This window comes from Tiliqua scincoides, chromosome 1 (genome assembly GCF_035046505.1).
Source record: "Tiliqua scincoides isolate rTilSci1 chromosome 1, rTilSci1.hap2, whole genome shotgun sequence".
Taxonomy (NCBI): Eukaryota; Metazoa; Chordata; class Lepidosauria; order Squamata; family Scincidae; genus Tiliqua; species Tiliqua scincoides.
Window position 1 is genome coordinate 952,802 of NC_089821.1, and position 20,192 is coordinate 972,993.

The 20,192-nt window shown below is 44.2% G+C and overlaps 1 protein-coding gene across 4 annotated transcripts in view; it reads right to left on the reverse strand.

Annotated features, from left to right (window-relative positions):
• The window catches only part of MIPOL1 (mirror-image polydactyly 1), a 273,609-nt gene that overhangs the window by 242,639 nt on the left and 10,778 nt on the right, over positions 1-20,192 (reverse strand). The window contains exon 1 of one of the 4 annotated variants that reach the window (XM_066631518.1): positions 10,899-10,967. The exons of the other annotated variants lie outside the window; for them this stretch is intronic. The gene's annotated coding sequence lies outside the window, so the exon portion shown is untranslated. Of the gene's footprint in view, positions 1-10,898; positions 10,968-20,192 lie in introns of those variants that run through there. 4 annotated transcript variants of the gene reach the window in all.

Below are 20,192 nucleotides of genomic sequence, written 5' to 3' on the forward strand. Positions count from 1 at the left end.
CGAATTGGCCTTTTCAGCCACACTAGACGCTGTTCCAGAACCACCATTCAGAGCGCGATACCAGAGTCTTTCGAGACTGAAGGTTGCCAACAACAATAGTGTACATTACATTAAATGTATTTTATGTATGTAATTCTACAAATATGTACAGTGGGCCCTCATTATCAAAGCCACAGGTAATCAAATCCACGGGGCCAGGTCACAGAGGATCTCTGGACGCGACTGGAAGTGTCTTCTGGCTGCATCTGGAGCTGTTTTGAGGAACGAGGAGCCCACACTCAGCCTCTTTGGACTTCAGAAAGCCCCCAGAAGTGTTGGAAAGAAATTTCCAGTTTTCGCAAAAACTGAAAGTGCCTTTCCACGCCTCCAGGAGGTGTTCTGAGGCCTGAAGAAACTGCATGTGGCTTCCCTAAGCCTCAGAAAGCCTCCCAGATGTGACTGGAAAGTGCTTCTGGTCATGTCCGGGAGGTCAGGTGCGAACTTCCAGTGCAGGTTTGGAACCCAAAGCCATGGGTTCCGAACCCTCAGACGGAAAGTGCCCACCAGTATATAAATGTATATTTATAACGTACAACGTATGTAAGTGTAACCTGCTAACTGGGTAAGAGATACTTTTTCAAGCGGGTGCTCCTCTTTTATTTAACAGGGGGAGAGTAACCTCTTCAGCCCAGCAGTGTCTTTTCTAGTGGCTGTCTGCTGGTGTTCTTTTGCATCTTTTTTTAGATTGTTAGCCCTTTTGGGACAGGAAGTCATTAGTTATTTGATTTTCTCTGTAAACAGCTTTGTAAACTCTTCATTTAAAAGCAGTATATAAATACTGTTAATAATGATAATGATGATAACAACATGTGTATGTGTTTGTATTTTTTTTAAAAGGACACAGGTAAACTCTAGTTTGTGGAATAGATATTCAACTTCCAAGGATGACATGGAAAGCAAAGGTCAAGCAAAAACAGGCACAACTATCAACCATGACAACTTTTGTAGAGCAGAAGTCCTAACTGGAACGCATCTTGAAAGATCATTCTGTGACGTGACCACTGCAATGGCCCAGGCACCTCTGTATAAACATGAGAAAGAATCTGCCATTGCACACAAAGCTTTTTTGGAATCTGAAATATATATATTTTCATTTATCTATATATGAACAGAATCCTAATTCTCCCATTATTTAGTAACCTTCAGAGGCTATAATACCTCTTCAAATCCTTAAAAACAGGCTAGAGACAAATATTAGCCTTACCAGGATGGCAAAGGAATGGATCAAATTACATTTCAAGGAGAAAACTGTATTTTAATTAGCACTACCTCAAGCCTTCACAGAGAAGTCACCTTCACTGAAAGGTGGGAGTAGCAGTTACATCCCACTATTATGTATAGTTTTTTCATGTGACTCAGAAATGGGAAATGGTTTCCCTCACGACAGGCTGTTATGACGGCCCAGAGATGCATGGCTTATCCCGGTCTTGGACATCACCTCAGAACTCTAAGGTATCTTGCAGGTGAGGGGTTCTGAAATCATGGCAGATACCAAGATGGAGACTGAAATCAGAACGTTAAAGATGCTACTTCATCGATTGGGTTGATGTCAAATGCTTCACATATTGCACAATCATCTGAAATACACAAAAATGCCAATAAAACCCCTTCAAGGTCCTCAAAGCAGCTATCTCCAAATGCTGTTTGATTTCAGGGCGCACTAGGTGGCTGTGCGAGGACAGCAAAACACAACTTCACACAAAACATCAGATGCCAAACAGGCAGACTTGGAGCTTCACCCTTTGGACAGAAAAGCGAGCCTGGCAGGCTAGCAGCCTCAAGGTGACCAATTTTCCAAAATGTGTTCAGAAGAGGAGTGCTGGTGGTTGTTTGTTTCTAAGGCAACAAGGGAGGCCTTCGCTGATTCCCCTCTTGGGATATGCATATTCTTTGCTGTGCGGGAGGGGACTGGGGGATTTGTAGACAGAGATACCTCACAAGAAAGCACTGAAAAAGACATTGCAGTCTAAATTTGCAGCCTGCCTCTGAAGCATGCTGGGGCATCACTAAAGGTCAGGACCAGTAGGTCTTCCAACCAAGTAGGGTTGGAAGAAGGAAAAGGGCTGTGGGACATAAAAATGTAAGTAGAGCCCCGCTAGATCAGCCAAAGGCCCATCTAGTCCAGCTTCCTGTATCTCTGAGTAGCCCACCAGATGCCTCAGGAAGCAATCAAGACCACAAGAGGCTTGCATCTTGCACTTTCAGGTAACACAATAGACACCCTTGCACTTTCAGGTAGCCTACTTCTAAAAGCCAGGAGGTCACACGTACCTATCATGACTTGCAACTTGTGATCGATTTTTCCTCCAGAAATCTATCCAATCCTCTTTTAAAGCCATCTAGGCCAGATACCATCACCACATCCTATGGCAAGGAGTTCCACAGACTAATTAAAGGATGATTGAGACATGTTTTCTTTTGTCTGTTTCAACTCCCAGACACTCAATTATAGTGGATGTCACTGGTTCTGGTGGGTGAATTGCAATATGATGCAAATCAAGCTCAGGAGAAAATGCTGAAGGGCTTGTGCTTGCTTAGTTTTGAGGAGACAGTCTTTCTGAGCCATTAAAAACTCTGAACTTCTCTGTTTCAAACTTTGGCCCTATCCCTACATCCAAATTACATAGCTGGAACAACGAGATAGAAAAATTTGGGACAGTAAATTGTATAGCTGACATGCATTATTTATTTTTTTGCATAGTTTTAGATTCTATTGTGTAATTCACCCCCTCATTATATTTAGCTGATATTATGTATTCTGCCTATGAACCAACACACTTCCTCCCACTTCAATAAAAAGATAATCTCCAAAAAACCTCTCAGTGGAAGGTAACAGTCAACTATCCCTAAAAATGGCCTTGCTGCTATCTGAACATCTCTGTACAATAAGCCAAGTCGCCCACTTACAGACTATAACGAAAATGGCAAAGCACCACATATAACGGATAAAAGCCAATCATAACTGCAAGGAAGGAATAACAAAATCTATTAATACAACTGCTTTAAGGTAGGGTGCTAACTGGAGATTTATGGCACAATCCTAACCAACTTTCCAGCACTGACACAGTTGTGCCAATGTGGCATGCAAAGCATCCTGCAATGGGGAGGCTGTCAAGGAGGCATCCTCAAGGTAAGGGCATGTTTGTTACCTTACCTTGGGGCTGCATTGCAGCTGGAAAGTTCATTAAGATTGCGCCCTAAGAAGGCATTTACTGGTCTTCAGTCACTTTATTTACTCTGGATAGCACCTCTGAACCTTTTAATTTTCTTCTTGTGTACCAAGTGACACAAACAGAGCAGTTCTACAACTGTAACTTAGCTGCCTGCACACACGATCATCCAGTTGTATCATACCATATCTCTCAACAGAAGAAAACTCTCCCGTTTTCAGCTACACAAAATCATCAATGAATCTACCGCAGCAGCCTTTTAAAAATAATGTCAAACTACTCCAAAGCAGATTTATATGTTCGGGACAGCAGCAAATTTTGTTCATGACAAGACACTTCTGCATAGCCAGCCTAATTTTTGCAAGACTCATCAGAAAGAAAGTCGCACCACATTCTGCAAATTTTACCAGCCTTCTTTCTTTTGTTAAAATGCCATGAACAACCCCTACTGTCACAGCAGAGGGACTTTATTTCATCTCTGCAATACTCCACCTGCTTCATTCCACAGATTGTAATAAAATTTAAGTGCATATTATGAGGGCAGCCATGGATTGCGGTCTCATTTTATTCACTCAATTCTTCCCTCAAAAGTAATGTGTTTTCTAAGAGAAGGACTGTTTGTGCTCTGACCTTGGCATCCATCGGGAACATACTGTGATTTATATTGAGAATTCCCAGCCGTTACCTAATCTTATAAATAAATGTAAAATACATAAATCAATTATCCTAGAATAAAATTGAATTTTATCTCTCTGTAATCAGGGCTATGTTTGAATACAATTCAAAATTAATAACAGCTATAATTTGTTTTCTGACTTCTCATTATCTTGATATTTTAACAATTTTTTTTTATATACCCAGGATTTAACTTGATCTAAGGCTTCAGTCCCTCACAGCTGATTTTTAGCCATGCGTTGGGCACTTTCTCAGAATAGCGATGTAACAAATACAGTTGTCAAAGAAACGCATTCCCCATTTACACACCAAAGTACTGTATCTTGTGTAATGAAATGGAGGCTGCAGGCAGAATGAAGAATGTTGAAGGGGAAAGTGACAGTGCAAAACGGAGACCTGGGTGTGCTTCTGATTTTGGCTGCAGTGAATCCGGTTTAGTGGGCCATAATGTTTGCCACGGATTTATGGTTGCCCAGGTGTCACTTCCACATCTGGTTGTTTTGAGCAGAAGTCAGCAGTCCCTAAATCTCTTCCCATCCCCTTCCTAATGAGCATGGGTCTCTCTGCCTTTGACCCTGCGGCCACTCCAGCCCTGTGCTTATTTTTCAGCAAGCAAGCTCTCCCCCTGAAGCATGCATGATTTAGAGCATTTATGGATCAGCATTTTGCAGTTGAAAGCATATAAACCAAAGATTTGATTCCTTCTCTGTATTTTATTTACCAAATATATTTTCTCTCTTAAACTTCTGAGAAATAGATTTTGCTGAAACACAGCAACCAATCCCTAGCCAGTCAGTTAAGAGGGATGCAAACTTTTATTGTCAATTTTCAATGCAACAAGATCCACGAGACCCTACTGGTCTTAGGATGTTCCTCTGACAACGCCACTGCTCCAGTCTATCCGGCATTTGGAGCAATTCATATCTCATCTGTACAGTATTTTGAGAGGTCTTTAGTTGATTAAATGAGTACCTGCTCCTTATTCCTCTCATTTTATTTAACAAGCTGGTGCAATGGAAGAGAAAAAGAACTTCATTTTAAAAAGAAACAAGAACTGGATGTTATAGTTGACAATATAGAGTTTCACCCATCTGTGCTCCGTCTGTGCTGGACCTAGAGCAGCAAGACTGTGCTGGACCTAGAGCAGCTACCAGAGCATGAACCCACATCTCTCAAGGGAGACTGGCCACCGTGGTACAGGAACATGGATGGAACATAGATGCCTGCCTCACAGAGAGCCACAGCTCTCATCTGTCTCACTCAGCCTTCTCAGCTATGACTTGCACTGGCTCTCCAGGGTCTGAGGGAGGGGCCTTTCCAAGACCCCCCCCCCCCGAGGTTCCAGGAACTGAACACAACACGTGAGCTGTAGCCACAAAGCTGCATCCCTCTCACTGGATAGGAACACTGAGGCTGGCAAATAGAGTGGGAGAGAAGGAACTCTCCTTAGCACTGCAGGTCTGTAACGTAATTCAGAATGCATTTAATTTAGAGGAAAAAAGTTATCAAGAGCACTAATCACCCTTTTGAAAAGTCACAGCAGATTGTTCTACATAGGTAACCTACACCGAAGAAATAGGTGCATCTGTGTCTTGCTTAAGAACATAAGAACAGCGTCACTGGATCAGGCCATAGGCCCATCTAGTCCAGCATCCTATATCTCACAGCGGCCCACCAAATGCCCCAGGGAGCACAGCAAGAGACCTCGTCCTGGTGCCCTCCCTTGCATCTGGCATTCTGACATAACCCATTTCTAAAATCAGGAGGTTGTCCATACACATCATGGCTTGTACCCCGTAATGGATTTTTCCTCCAGAAACTTGTCCAATCCCCTTTTAAAGGTGTCCAGGCCAGACGCCATCACCACATCCTGCGGCAAGGAGTTCCACAGACCAACCACACGTTGAGTAAAAAAATATTTTCTTTTGTCTGTGCTAACTCTCCCAACACTCAATTTTAGTGGCTGTCCCCTGGTTCTGGTGTTATGTGAGAGCGTAAAGAGCATCTCTCGATTCACTTTATCCTTCCCATGCATAATTTTGAATGTCTCAATCATGTCCCCCCTCAGGCGCCTCTTTTCTAGGCTGAAGAGGCCCAAACGCCGTAGCCTTTCCTCATAAGGAAGGTGCCCCAGCCCAGTAATCATCTTAGTCACACTCTTTTGCACCTTTTCCATTTCCACTATAACCAGTGCTTTTTTTGTAAATAAAAAGGTGCAGGAACTCACAACTTGTTAATCTTTTATTTATTTATTTATTTATTTATTTATTATTGGAGAAATAAAATAATTTTTTTATGTGCTTCCCCCCTAAAGATGAACTTACTTCTGAGTAGACATGCATAGGATTGGGCTGTCAATCTCCACATCCCCTTCCCCCTAGCTATTTTTTCTACACATGGGAAAAATACTGTACAGGTGCACTTGTAGCGTGTAGTATGCAGTGTGGCACTACTTCGAGGAGAGGAAGCAGTGGATGGATTCCGGAAAATGGCTTACATGAGTTCCATGTAATAAAATTACTCTAAGCAACTGTGGGAGTAAGAACAAAAAAGGAATTCTTACACGAGAGGGGTCCTTAGGTGCACATAGAAACAGCTACGTTTGCAAACAAGCAATTAAATATGGTTTAATTCAGGTATCAGAATACTCTGTGTCTTTGGGAAGGCACTCGGCATGCAATTGTATGTTCTCTGCTGCCCTGAGCAGCTGCTGTGCATTGCTGGACAGGAGCTGCAAATGCTGGCTGGCGGAGGGCATGCTTGTGGGGGAAGGACGAGGAAGATCTCTGGCAAGGCTGGACAGCACGTTGTACACACGTATAATCCCTTTTCACCTGCCCTTAGCATGTGAAAACGGGTGCAGATATATATCTCTGCCAGGATTAAGAGCCCAATCCTAGGTGTGTCTACTCTGAAGTAAGTCTTGTTTTAGTCAATGGAGCTTACTCCCAGGAAAGTGCCTAAGATTGCAGCCTAAGAGCCCAATCCTATGCATGTCTACTCAGAAGTCCACTTTAGTGAATGGGGCTTACTGTGGATAGGATGGCAGCCTCAGGGCCCAATCCTGTGCCTGTCTACTCAGAAGTCAGTCCCATTAGAGTCCATGGGGCTTCCTCCCAGGAAGGTGTGGACAGGACTGCAGCCTCAGAACCCCTCCTGTGCCTGTCTACTCAGAAGTCAGTCCCACTAGAGGCAGTGGGGCTTCCTCCCAGGAAAGTGTGGAGGGGACTGCAGCCTCAGAGCCCCTCCTCTGCCTGTCTACTCAGGCTGCAAGGCTATGACACTTTCCTGGGATTAAGCCCCATTGAACACAATGGAACTTACTTCTGAGTAGACATGCTTGGGCTCTCAGGCTGCAAGGCTATGCACCCTTTCCCAGGAGCAAGCCCCATTGAGCACAATGAGACATACTTCTGAGTAGACACGCCTAGGCTCGTGTTGCAGATTGGCATGGGGCTGCACCAGCCAGCTTCCTTCCCCTCCTCCTCCGCCAAGCCAGTACCTGGGCGTTCCGTGGGTGCCGCAGCCCATCTCCCTGGCTGCCTGGCTGCCTGGCTATCCATTCTCCTCTTCGGCGTCGGCGCATTTCCCCCGCGCCCTCCACTGGCTTGGAAGCTGCACTGGGAAGCAGAGCGTGGGGGGAGGGGAGGCAGGCTGGGCTCAGGCGAGAGCTTGGAGCTGGGGACAGGAGGGGGTCATTGTGTGGTAAGGCAGGGGCCAGGTGCCCACCCACCCTGCACCCCCCAGCACCCACCCAGCGAATGCCTCTATTTTGCTCCCCCCCTCCTGGAATGCCTCCAAAGGGGAGGGACCCCTGAAAAAAGGTGCCGGAACTCCGTCCCCCCACGTTCCATTAGAAAAAAAGCTCTGACTATAACCTTTTTGAGATGTGGTGTCCAAAACTGGACACAATACTCCAGGTGTGGCCTTACCATCAATTTGTACAACGGCATTATAATATTAGCCGTTTTGTTCTCAATACCTTTCCTAATGATCCCAAGCATAGAATTGGCCTTCTTCACTGCCGCCGCACACTGGGTCATAAGAACATAAGAACAGCCCCACTGGATCAGGCCATAGGCCTATCTAGTCCAGCTTCCTGTATCTCACAGTGGCCTACCAAGTGCCCCAGGGAGCACACCAGATAACAAGAGACCTCATCCTGGTGCCCTCCCTTGCATCTGGCCTTCTGACATTGCACATTTCTAAAATCAGGAGGTTGTGCATACACATCATGGCTTGTACCCCGTAATGGATTTTTCCTCCAGAAACTTGTCCAATCCCCTTTTAAAGGCATCCAGGCCAGATGCCGTCACCACATCCTGTGGCAAGGAGTTCCACAGACCAACCACACGCTGAGTAAAGAAATATTTTCTCTTGTCTGTCCTAACTCTCCCAACACTCAATTTTAGTGGCTGTCCCCTGGTTCTGGTGTTATGTGAGAGTGTAAAGAGCATCTACCTATCCACTCTGTCCATCCCCTGCATAATTTTGTTTGTCTCAATCATGTCCCCCCTAAGGCGTCTCTTTTCTAGGCTGAAGAGGCCCAAACGCCGTAGCCTTTCCTCATAAGGAAGGTGCCCCAGCCCCGTAATCATCTTAGTCGCTCTCTTTTGCGCCTTTTCCATTTCCACGATGTCTTTTTTGAGATGCGGCGACCAGAACTGGACACTACTCCAGGTGTGGCCTTACCATAGATTTTTACAACGGCATTATAATATTAGCCTTTTTGTTCTCAATACCTTTCCTAATGATCCCAAGCATAGAATTGGCCTTCTTCACTGCCGCCGCACATTGGGTCGACACTTTCATCGACCTGTCCTCCACCACTCGACACTTGGGTCGACACTTTCATCGACCTGTCCACCACCACTCCAAGGTCTCGCTCCTGATCTGTCACAGACAGCTCAGAACCCATCAGCCTATATCTAAAGTTTTGATTTTTTGCCCAATGTGCATGACTTTACACTTACTGACATTGAAGCGCATCTGCCATTTTGTTGCCCATTCTGCCAGTCTGGAGAGATCCTTCTGGAGCTCCTCACAATCACTTCTGGTCTTCACCACTCAGAAAAGTTTGGTGTCATCTGCAAACTTTGCAACCTCACTGCTCACCCCTGTCTCCAAGTCATTTATGAAGAATTTGAAAAGCGCCGGTCCCAGGACAGATCCTTGGGGCACACCGCTTTTCACCTCTCTCCATTGTGAAAATTGCCCATTGACACCCACTCTCTGCTTCCTGGCCTCCAACCAGTTCTCAATCCATGAGAGGACCTGTCCTCTAATTCCCTGACTGCGGAGTAATTTCAGTAGCCTTTGGTGAGAGACCGTGTCGAACGCCTTCTGAAAGTCCAGATATATAATGTCCACGGGTTCTCCAGCATCCACATGCCTGTTGACCTTTTCAAAGAATTCTATAAGGTTAGTAAGGCAAGACTTACCCTTAATGATGAAATGGACCCTTAATGATGAACAGGTCGATGAAAGACACTTTCATCGACCTGTTCATTACCACCCCAAGATCTCTCTCCTGATCTGTCACAGACAGCTCAGAACCCATCAGCCTATATCTAAAGTTTTGATTTTTTGCTCCAATGTGCATGACTTTAGACTTTCTGACATTGAAACGCATCTGCTAATTTGCTGCCCATTCTGCCAGTCTGGAGAGATTCTTCTGGAGCTCCTCACAATCACTTCTGGTCTTCACCACTTGGAAAAGTTTGGTGTCGTCTGAAAACTTAGCCACCTCAATGCTCACCCGTCTCCAGGTCATTTACGAACAGGTTGAAAAGCACCGGTCCCAGGACAGATCCTTGGGGCACACTGCTTTTCACTTCTCTCCATTGTGAAAATTGCCCATTGACACCCACTCTCTATTTCCTGGTCTTCAACCAGGTCTCAATCCAGGAGAAGACCTGCCCTCTAATTCCCTGACTGTGGAGTTTTTTCAGTAGACTTTGGTGATAGCTTGTGCACTTGCATTTAATTACACACAGTTAATTTTGCATCTTTTGAAGATATACTCATTGGTAATCAGTCTAGGCAGTTGGCTTTCTGCTTTTTCAGAATAAAGTTACACAATCAGTGAAATGTTAAGTTCTCATTCTGGGAAAGAATAGACTTTTTTATATTTATTCCAAGCACTTTTAAAAAACAAAAAAGAACATAGGAGTCTCCTGATATCAGTTTAAAGTTAGAACTAGTGTATGACCTTGTGAGCCATGACACCAAAAGATATGTAGTGTTGGGCACAAACACCAAAGAATCACAAAGGCACCTGGAAAACCCACAGGTGCCATCCCAGCCATAATCCCATTCATGTCAATGAGCGGAATTTCTGCCCAGGCTCAGCTGTCCCACTGACACCAATAAAACCTGAAACACATTGAACTTTGGCAGCAACAAGTCCCATGTCCATCACCACTGCTCTGCTCCACTTATCCACTTTCCTGGGTATAAATCTCATTGTACACAATGGGGTTTCCTTCAGAGTAGACATGAATGGGATTGTGTTGACAGTTCAAGGCACAGCACTAGTGCAAGGGGAGTTCCGGCAAGGACGTTTTGGGATTTACTTCCCAATACTCCATTCTGGACTCATCTTGACTGTTGTACATATCAGCACAATTGTTGTTGCCTGATAATACCAATTCCTTTGAAAAGGGTCAGTAACAGGAGGCATTGCATGACATTTGCCCAGCACCAGCTAAGTCCATTTATTGATTCATTTTCCTATATAAACTGCTTTGTGAGCTGCTCTTGTAGAAAAGTGGTACACAATTATTCTTACTATTCTTAATTGACAATAAGTCAATGCAAACCATGCCTTTTGCTGATGTAGCTAAATGTATCTCTGGAACCAGTTGCTGTTTGGCTTTTATTGTCTATTTTATAGTTTTATTTTTATTTTATAGTTTTCATGTACTTTTAACTTGTTAGCTGCCTTGGGTGCCCTCCAGAGAGAAAGGCAGGGTACAAAATGAATGAATGAAATGAATGAATGAATAACGGTACCAGGGTGGCAATGTTATACAGGAATCACTGGACTGTTTGTGTATCCTTGATTCCAGGCCAGATCACAGAACTAGGCAGAAATGTCCTCAGCTTTGTGGCAGTAGTTCCTCTAAAATATATGAAAGACACACAATAGTTAACTGGAGAAACAGTTAAAACCAAAACACAGCTTCACAACAATTTATGGGCAGCTGGGGTATTGTACGCTTGATGGCAAAGTTATGAGGCTCTTGGTTTCTTGACAAAACAAGCTACAAGCTTGAATGAAATTGTTCAGCTTAGAGAGTGAGAATGGAGCCGATGACAGACGCGTTGCTGCACATGACAGAGCGTCACCTGTTCTAAACGGATCTTGACTAGGATGTACTGAAAGCAATTTTTTCCAACAGCTTGAACCCACTAAAGCTTTTCGCAGTACAATCTTACTATAGCTTGTTCAGACAGCAGCGTTGCTCCAATTGTTGCCTTTTAACTATTACAAAAGCAGGCACCCTAATCTCCTCTCTGTGCTAATAATTCAAACTTTATTTGAATGTATTGGTTATTTATTTAGTGGTTATTTATTTTTCAACATTAACCCATTTTTGCCCAGCCCACAGGTGTACACATTTGGTCCCTGTTGCATATATGCAACATTGGGCAAAAATGGCTTAATTCCATGGAAAAGCAACAAGTCTTGCAACAAGAAACTCCAAGGGGACAACCTTGTGCCATAATAGTGGCTGCCTATGTGTTTCTATAAAGGAACCACTTGCACTGTACAGTGCAACCCTAAGTGTGCTTAGTAAGAAGTAAATGGGGCTTACTCCTAGGTAAGTGTGCATAAGACTGCAACCTTAGTCCCTGCCAGACAGGGAGATGGGTGGCAGTCTCTCTCAGACACCCAACAAGAAAGAGGTGCTGAAATATATACAGACATAGGGGGAACTAAACATTAGAAATGTGCTTGGTTGCTCTAGACTTCCAACATTCACATATCCTTTAACTGATATTGGCAAACATACTGAGCAATGGGTGGTTTTTTTGCAGGATTTTTTTTTTAACTTTAACTCTGCAATTCAATCCAACACTGTTCGCTTTAGAAGAAACTATTGTCCTGTTTGGGCCGCACAATATCACCTCCCAGCAACAAGGAAAGGGGGACAGAATAGTTTTGTGTTAGAGAATATGGCTACAATATATCTGACTCGGGATACAATGACACACAAAGAAATGAACCACTCTGTCCACAGGCTACACACAAGGTGCTTAGGAGAGACCAAACAGTAGTTGCAAAAGAATTGCTTGGACTCACTGGTTGCCAACTGCTTTTTTAAACCTGAATGAAAAACCAGATTAGGTTATTATTACTCCCTCCGCTTGGCCAAGAAATGGCAGACAAACGACATGCTGCTGGGTTCATCAGGCAATAGACAGAAGATGCTTCCACTCACACAAGGAAGATGGGCCCTAACTGGGGACCTTGAAATGAGGAAACAGATCAGGGAGGTGACAAGGAAGGACAGGGTTGTAATCATGGGGGACTTCAATTATCCTCATATTGACTGGGTCAATTTGTGTTCTGGTCACAATAAGGAAACCGGATTTCTTGACGTGCTAAATGACTGTGGCTTAGATCAGCTAGTCACGGAGCCCACCAGAGGACAGGTGACTCTGGATTTAATTTTGTGCGGTACGCAGGACCTGGTTAGAGATGTAAACGTTACTGAGCCATTGGGGAACAGTGATCATGCTGCGATCCGTTTTGACGTGCACGTTGGGGGAAGAATACCAGGCAAATCTCTAACAAAAACCCTTGACTTCCGACGGGCGGACTTCCCTCAAATGAGGAGGCTGATTAGAAGGAGGTTGAAAGGGAGGGTAAAAAGAGTCCAGTCTCTCCAGAGTGCATGGAGGCTGCTTAAAACAACAGTAATAGAGGCCCAGCAGAGGTGTATACCGCAAAGAAAGAAGGGTTCCACTAAATCCAGGAGAGTGCCCGCATGGCTAACCAGCCAAGTTAGAGAGGCTGTGAAGGGCAAGGAAGCTTCCTTCCGTAAATGGAAGTCTTGCCCTAATGAAGAGAATAAAAAGGAACATAAACTGTGGCAAAAGAAATGTAAGAAGGTGATAGGGGAGGCCAAGCGAGACTATGAGGAACGCATGGCCAGCAACATTAAGGGGAATAATAAAAGCTTCTTCAAATATGTTAGAAGCAGGAAACCCGCCAGAGAAGCGGTTGGCCCTCTGGATGGTGAGGGAGGGAAAGGGGAGATAAAAGGAGACTTAGAGATGGCAGAGAAATTAAATGAGTTCTTTGCATCTGTCTTCACAGCAGAAGACCTCGGGCAGATACCGCTGCCCGAACGGCCCCTCCTAACCAAGGAGTTAAGTCAGATAGAGGTTAAAAGAGAAGATGTTTCAGACCTCATTGATAAATTAAAGATCAATAAGTCACCGGGCCCTGATGGCATACACCCAAGGGTTATTAAGGAATTGAAGAATGAAGTTGCAGATCTCTTGACTAAGGTATGCAACTTGTCCCTCAAAACGGCCACGGTACCAGAAGATTGGAGGATAGCAAATGTCACGCCTATTTTTAAAAAGGGAAAGAGGGGGGACCCGGGAAACTATAGGCCGGTCAGCCTAACATCTATACCGGGTAAGATGGTGGAATGCCTCATCAAAGATAGGATCTCAAAACACATAGACGAACAGGCCTTGCTGAGGGAGAGTCAGCATGGCTTCTGTAAGGGTAAGTCTTGCCTCACAAACCTTATAGAATTCTTTGAAAAGGTCAACAGGCATGTGGATGCGGGAGAACCCGTGGACATTATATATCTGGACTTTCAGAAGGCGTTTGACACGGTCCCTCACCAAAGGCTACTGAAAAAACTCCACAGTCAGGGAATTAGAGGACAGGTCCTCTCCTGGATTGAGAACTGGTTGGAGGCCAGGAAGCAGAGAGTGGGTGTCAATGGGCAATTTTCACAATGGAGAGAGGTGAAAAGCGGTGTGCCCCAAGGATCTGTCCTGGGACCGGTGCTTTTCAACCTCTTCATAAATGACCTGGAGACAGGGTTGAGCAGTGAAGTGGCTAAGTTTGCAGATGACACCAAACTTTTCCGAGTGGTAAAGACCAGAAGTGATTGTGAGGAGCTCCAGAAGGATCTCTCCAGACTGGCAGAATGGGCAGCAAAATGGCAGATGCGCTTCAATGTCAGTAAGTGTAAAGTCATGCACATTGGGGCAAAAAATCAAAACTTTAGATATAGGCTGATGGGTTCTGAGCTGTCTGTGACAGATCAGGAGAGAGATCTTGGGGTGGTGGTGGACAGGTCGATGAAAGTGTCGACCCAATGTGCGGCAGCAGTGAAGAAGGCCAATTCTATGCTTGGGATCATTAGGAAGGGTATTGAGAACAAAACGGTTAGTATTATAATGCCGTTGTACAAATCTATGGTAAGGCCACACCTGGAGTATTGTGTCCAGTTCTGGTCGCCGCATCTCAAAAAAGACATAGTGGAAATGGAAAAGGTGCAAAAGAGAGCGACTAAGATGATTACGGGGCTGGGGCACCTTCCTTATGAGGAAAGGCTACGGCGTTTGGGCCTCTTCAGCCTAGAAAAGAGACGCTTGAGGGGGGACATGATTGAGACATACAAAATTATGCAGGGGATGGACAGAGTGGATAGGGAGATGCTCTTTACACTCTCACATAATACCAGAACCAGGGGACATCCACTAAAATTGAGTGTTGGGCGGGTTAGGACAGACAAAAGAAAATATTTCTTTACTCAGCGCGTGGTCGGTCTGTAGAACTCCTTGCCACAGGATGTGGTGCTGGCGTCTAGCCTAGACGCCTTTAAAAGGGGATTGGACGAGTTTCTGGAGGAAAAATCCATTATGGGGTACAAGCCATGATGTGTATGCGCAACCTCCTGATTTTAGGAATGGGTTAAGTCAGAATGCCAGATGTAGGGGAGAGCACCAGGATGAGGTCTCTTGTTATCTGGTGTGCTCCCTGGGGCATTTGGTGGGCCGCTGTGAGATACAGGAAGCTGGACTAGATGGGCCTATGGCCTGATCCAGTGGGGCTGTTCTTATGTTCTTATGATGCCAAATCCCTTTCTACCTGCAGCACCCCCATGTCACACCCCATGCCATTCCAGTAATTCCTCAACTCTCAGAAGCAGTTTTTCAGAGGGCAGAGCAGTCTGTGGACGGAAGGGAATTGTGGGAAATTCCCATTCTGTTCATGAAATTCTGGTCCTCACTGATGAGATCCAAGCCAAAATATACAGTCAAAGATGACACAGGTTTGAGGACAAGTATATGCAAATTACTGAACTGATTGTATAGGCATCATATATGCAACTGAGTTCATCCAACAGACATTGGTTAATGACCAAAACATGGTCTAGATATGCAGCAGCAAAAGGTAGCAGAATGGACTGTACCATGTCAGCTACAGTCAAGAGAAGGTGGGTTTCCAGCATGCTGGCTGGAGAAGCCATCCCCTTCCCAACTGGATATTATATATCTGGACTTTCAGGCTGCATTTGACATGGTCCCTCACCAAAGGGTACTGAGGAAACTCCACAGTCAGGGAATTAGAGGGCAGGTCCTTTCCTGGATTAGGAACTGTTCATTCATTCATTCATTCATTCATTCATTCATTCCACCTTTATTGGCATAAACAATCCAACAAGAAAACAAAATTAAAACATTCAGGGTAGCCACAAATCATTGATCAGGCAAAGAAATGCAGAGGAATTTACGCCTTGACAGTGCCTTAAATATATATTTTGCTACATTTGATGAGTGGTACTCATTTCTCCTGTCTAACAAGTACTGGACCAAGTCTGTATCTGAACCATGCAAGCTTTCCAGAAATGGATATAGAAATCGATGGCGTAAATCAATATAGTGGGTACAGTACAGAAGTACATGGGTCAAGGACTCTTTTGAGATCAGGTCGCAAGAACATGACTGGGGACTTTCCAATGGTCTATTAAATCTTGCTCTTAGTACATTTGTAAGTAAGATATTAAACCTACCCAGTGTAAAGGCTCTACGAATCTGAGGTGAACACATGAACGACAGATAGCTTGAACCCAAATCAGAGGGCCCTGAAAGACCAATATATAGAGGCGAACAAAACTTACGGGCTGCAGCTTGCAAATCCTGTTTCTCTATATCAAATAATCGGGTCTGAATAAGATTGTAAGCTGCAGACATGGGTAATCCTCCTATCACATCAGTTGATAAACCTAGGAGCTGGAGTCTTTTGTGAAATAAGGTTAGACCAGAGGAAAAAGAAACATCAGCAAGAATATTAGAGAGCATGATGTTCTGATTTGCCTCGAAACCAACTCTTAGCCAAAATCTCAAGAATTTCAGCCAGGCCAGTGTTTCAATTTTATGCAGACCAGCTTCAAGGCACAATGCTGCGTAAGGGACGCAGTGAGGTACCGCAAAGATCTTACAGAGGAATCTGGATTGAACACGTTCTACTAGAGTGGAAATGGCTGAAATCCAGATAGGGGTACCAAACAGCAATTGTGCCAGAACCTTGGACTTAAAGATCTGCACTGCTGCTGGGATATAAGAATTGCCCCAGGTGTAAAAAAAACCTGCAAAGTAGCTTGAACTAATAAATTGCTTGAGTTAATAGCAGCCTGGCAATGGGGTGACCAAGTACGCCTATGATGAAACAGAATTCCAAGGTACTTGAAAACTTTAACCTGTTCGATTACCTTCCCACCAAAGGCCCAAGAGGTAGGCTTCCATTGGGAACCGAAAACCACTATTTTAGACTTCTCAAAGTTTAATTGCAATTTATTGGAAGTTAGGTATTTAATACACGAGTTGATTAAACGCTTCAAGCCAATTTTCGTACAGGACAATAGCAGCATATTGTCTGCATACAACAGAAGGGGGAACGGTAAATTACCTAATTTAGGAGGATGGGCATCAGCTAAGGACAAATGAGGAGCCAGATCATTAATAAATATGTTGAACAGCATAGGGGCTAAGACACATCCTTGTTTGACTCCTAAATTAGTAGGAATTGGGGCCGAAAGTTTCCCACAAGGTGTTAATTTAACACAGCAGCTAGTCTCCAAGTAGAGCTTCCTGATTAAGAGAAGGAGTCTCTTGTCCAGACCTAAATTGTCCAGTTTTAGCCAAAGTAGCTCCCTGTCAACCGTGTCAAATGCGCCTTTTAAATCCAGGAAGGCAGCATAAAGATGGAAATTTTTAGATTTGGCATACTTAGTCACTAAATGGGATAGGGCTAAACAGTTATCCAAAATAGATTTACCAGGTAAGAAGCCTGTTTGTTCTGGGCCAATAACGTTATTTTCTTTCAGCCACTTGGTGAGCCTGTCCAAAAGGTATTTTGCGTAAATATTGCCCAGAGAGGATAGCAAAGAGATGGGGCGATAGCTCCCTGGGTGCTTTCTATCCCCTTTTTAATAAATGGGCATAATGATTGACTGGGTCCATGAGTTGGGCATAATGCCAGTATTATTTACAACTGTGAACAGGTCTGCCAATAGTGGTGCCCATCAATCTGGGTCAACCTTGAATATATCAAGGGGAAGGACGTCTGGGCCCGCAGCCTTCCCAGGTTTCAAAAGAAGAAGTTGCTTTACTTCAGACTCAGATACAGGAGGCCAACTATGTACTTCAGAGAATGAAGCCAGTGGTACAGAAGAAGTGACTTTATAATCATCATAAAAGGTTAATTTAATATAATTTTCCCAAATAAATGATGAGATTGGAAAAACTAGGGAAACATAATTATGGAAGAAACCTGAAGTAATATGCCAAAATTGTTTAGAATTCTTAGACAAAATGGCTCTATGGAGTAAATTCCACCTTGCAAGAGAGAACTGTTGATGTGCAAATTCAATAGCTTCTCTAAGTTGACTATTTAGTTCAAAATAGCATGGAGGTAGAACTGAAGCCCCTGATTCTTTGAAAGTTCTGAAAAGTTTTCTAAGTTCTAATCTGATCCCTAAAAAGGGAACATATGAGACTACATTTGCCCCACTCTTTTTAGGGCCCAAGTTCTGAGGCGGGGATTAGGAACCCGTTGAGGTCCAGGAAGCAGAGAGTGGGTGTCAATGGGCAATTTTCACAATCGAGAGAGGTGGAAAGTGGAGTGCCCCAAGGATCTGTCCTGGGACTGATGCTTTTCAACCTGTTCATAAATGACCTAGAGACAGGGTTAAGCAGCAAGGTGGCCAAGTTTGCGGATGACACCAACCTTCTCTGAGTGGTGAAGACCAGAAGTTATTGTGAAGAGCTCCAGAAGGATCTCTCCGAACTGGGAGAATCAGCAAAATGACAGGTGCATTTCAATGTAAGTAAGTGTAAAGTCATGCACGTTGGGGCAAAGAATTGAAACTTTACATACAGGCTAATACAGTGTTTCTCAAACTGTGGGTTGGGACCCACTACCTGGGACGTGAGCCAATTTCAGGTGGGTCCCCATTCATTTCAATATTTTATTTTTAATATATTAGACTTGATGCTACCATGGCATGTGACTGCATTGGGGAATTGATACACATCCATACTTTTACAGGTTACTCAATATATGCTTTTAACAATGATAGTAAATGGGACTTTTAAATAATAATAAATAATAAAACTTTATTTCTATCCCGCCCTTCTCCCCAGTAGGTAGGTTGACCTAGGGTAGGTCAACCTAGGATTATCAAAAATTTTCCTGCTTGACGACGTCATTTCTGGTCATGACATAATGTCCAGTGGGTCTTGACAGATTCTCATTCTAAAAAGTGGGTCCCAGTGCTAAACATTTGAGAATCAGTGGGCCAATGAGTTCTGAGCTGTCTGGGACAGATCAGGAGAGAGATCTCGAGGTGCTTGTGGAATGAAAGTGTCGACCCAATGTACGGTGGCAGTGAAGAGGGCTAATTCCATGCCTGGGATCATTAGAAAAGGCATTGAGAATAAGACGGCTAATATTATAACGCCATTGTACAAATTGGTGGTAAGGCCACACCTGGAGTATTGTGTCCAGTTCTGGTCGCCACATCTCAAATAGGACATAGTGGAAATGGAAAAGGTGCAGAAGAGAGCGACTAAGATGATTACGGGGCTGGGGCATCTCCCTTACAAGGAAATACTACAGCGTTTGTGGTTCTTCAGTCTAGAAAAGAGGCGCCTGAGGAGGGACATGATTGAGACATACAAAATTATGCAGGGGATGGACAGAGTGGATAGAGAGCCGCTCTTTTCCCTCTCATATAACACCAGAACCAGGGGACATCCACTAAAGTTGAGTGTTGGGAGAGTTAGGGCAAACAGAAGAAAACATTTCTTTACCCAGCGTGTAATCAGTCTGTGGAACTCTTTGCCACCGGAAGTAGTAATGGCATCTTGCCTGGATGCCTTTAAGAGGGGGTTGGACAAATTTCTGGAGGAAAAGTTTATTATGGGTAACAAGTCATAGTAGGTATGTGCAAGCTCTTAGTTTTAGAAGCAGGCTGCCTCTGATTGCCAGATGCAGGGGAGGCCACCAGGGCGCAGGTTGTGTCTGTTGTCTCTCGTGTTCCCTGAAGCATTTGGTGGGACACTGTGAGATACAGGAAACTGAACTAGGCGGGCCTTTGGTCTGATCCAGCGGGCCTCTTCTTATGTTCTTATGTTCTTAGAAGCCATGCCGATTCTCCTTTAGCAGGGCTTGTTCGTCTACGTGTTTTAAGATTTTATCTTTGATGAGACATTCCACCATATTATCTGGAACAGATGCTAGGCTGAGTGGCCTATATTTCCCGGGTCTCCTTCCTTTTTTAAAAATCAGTGTAATATTTGCTATCCTCCAATCCTCTGGCACCATGACCGTTTTAAGGGACAAGTTGTATATTTTAGTCAAGAGATCGCCTACTTCATTCTTCAGTTCCTTAATAACCCTTGGGTGGATGCCATCTGGGCCTGGTGACTTACTGATCTTTAATTTGTCCATTAGGTCTGTAATGTCTTTTCTTTTAACCTCTATCTGACTTAATTTCTAGGTCAAGAAAGGTCATTAGGGTATTGGTATCTGTCCAAGGTCTTCTGCCATGAAGACAGATGCAAAGAACTCATTTAATTTCTCTTCCATTTCTAAGGGCGCAATCTTAACCCCTTATATCAGCACTGACATAAGGGCAATGCAGCTCTGAGGTAAGGGAACAAACATTCCTTTACTTTGAGGAGGCCTCCATGAGTGACACCCAACTGCAGGATGCAGCACACGGCTCATTGGCACCGCTACACCAGTGCTGGAAAGCACTGACA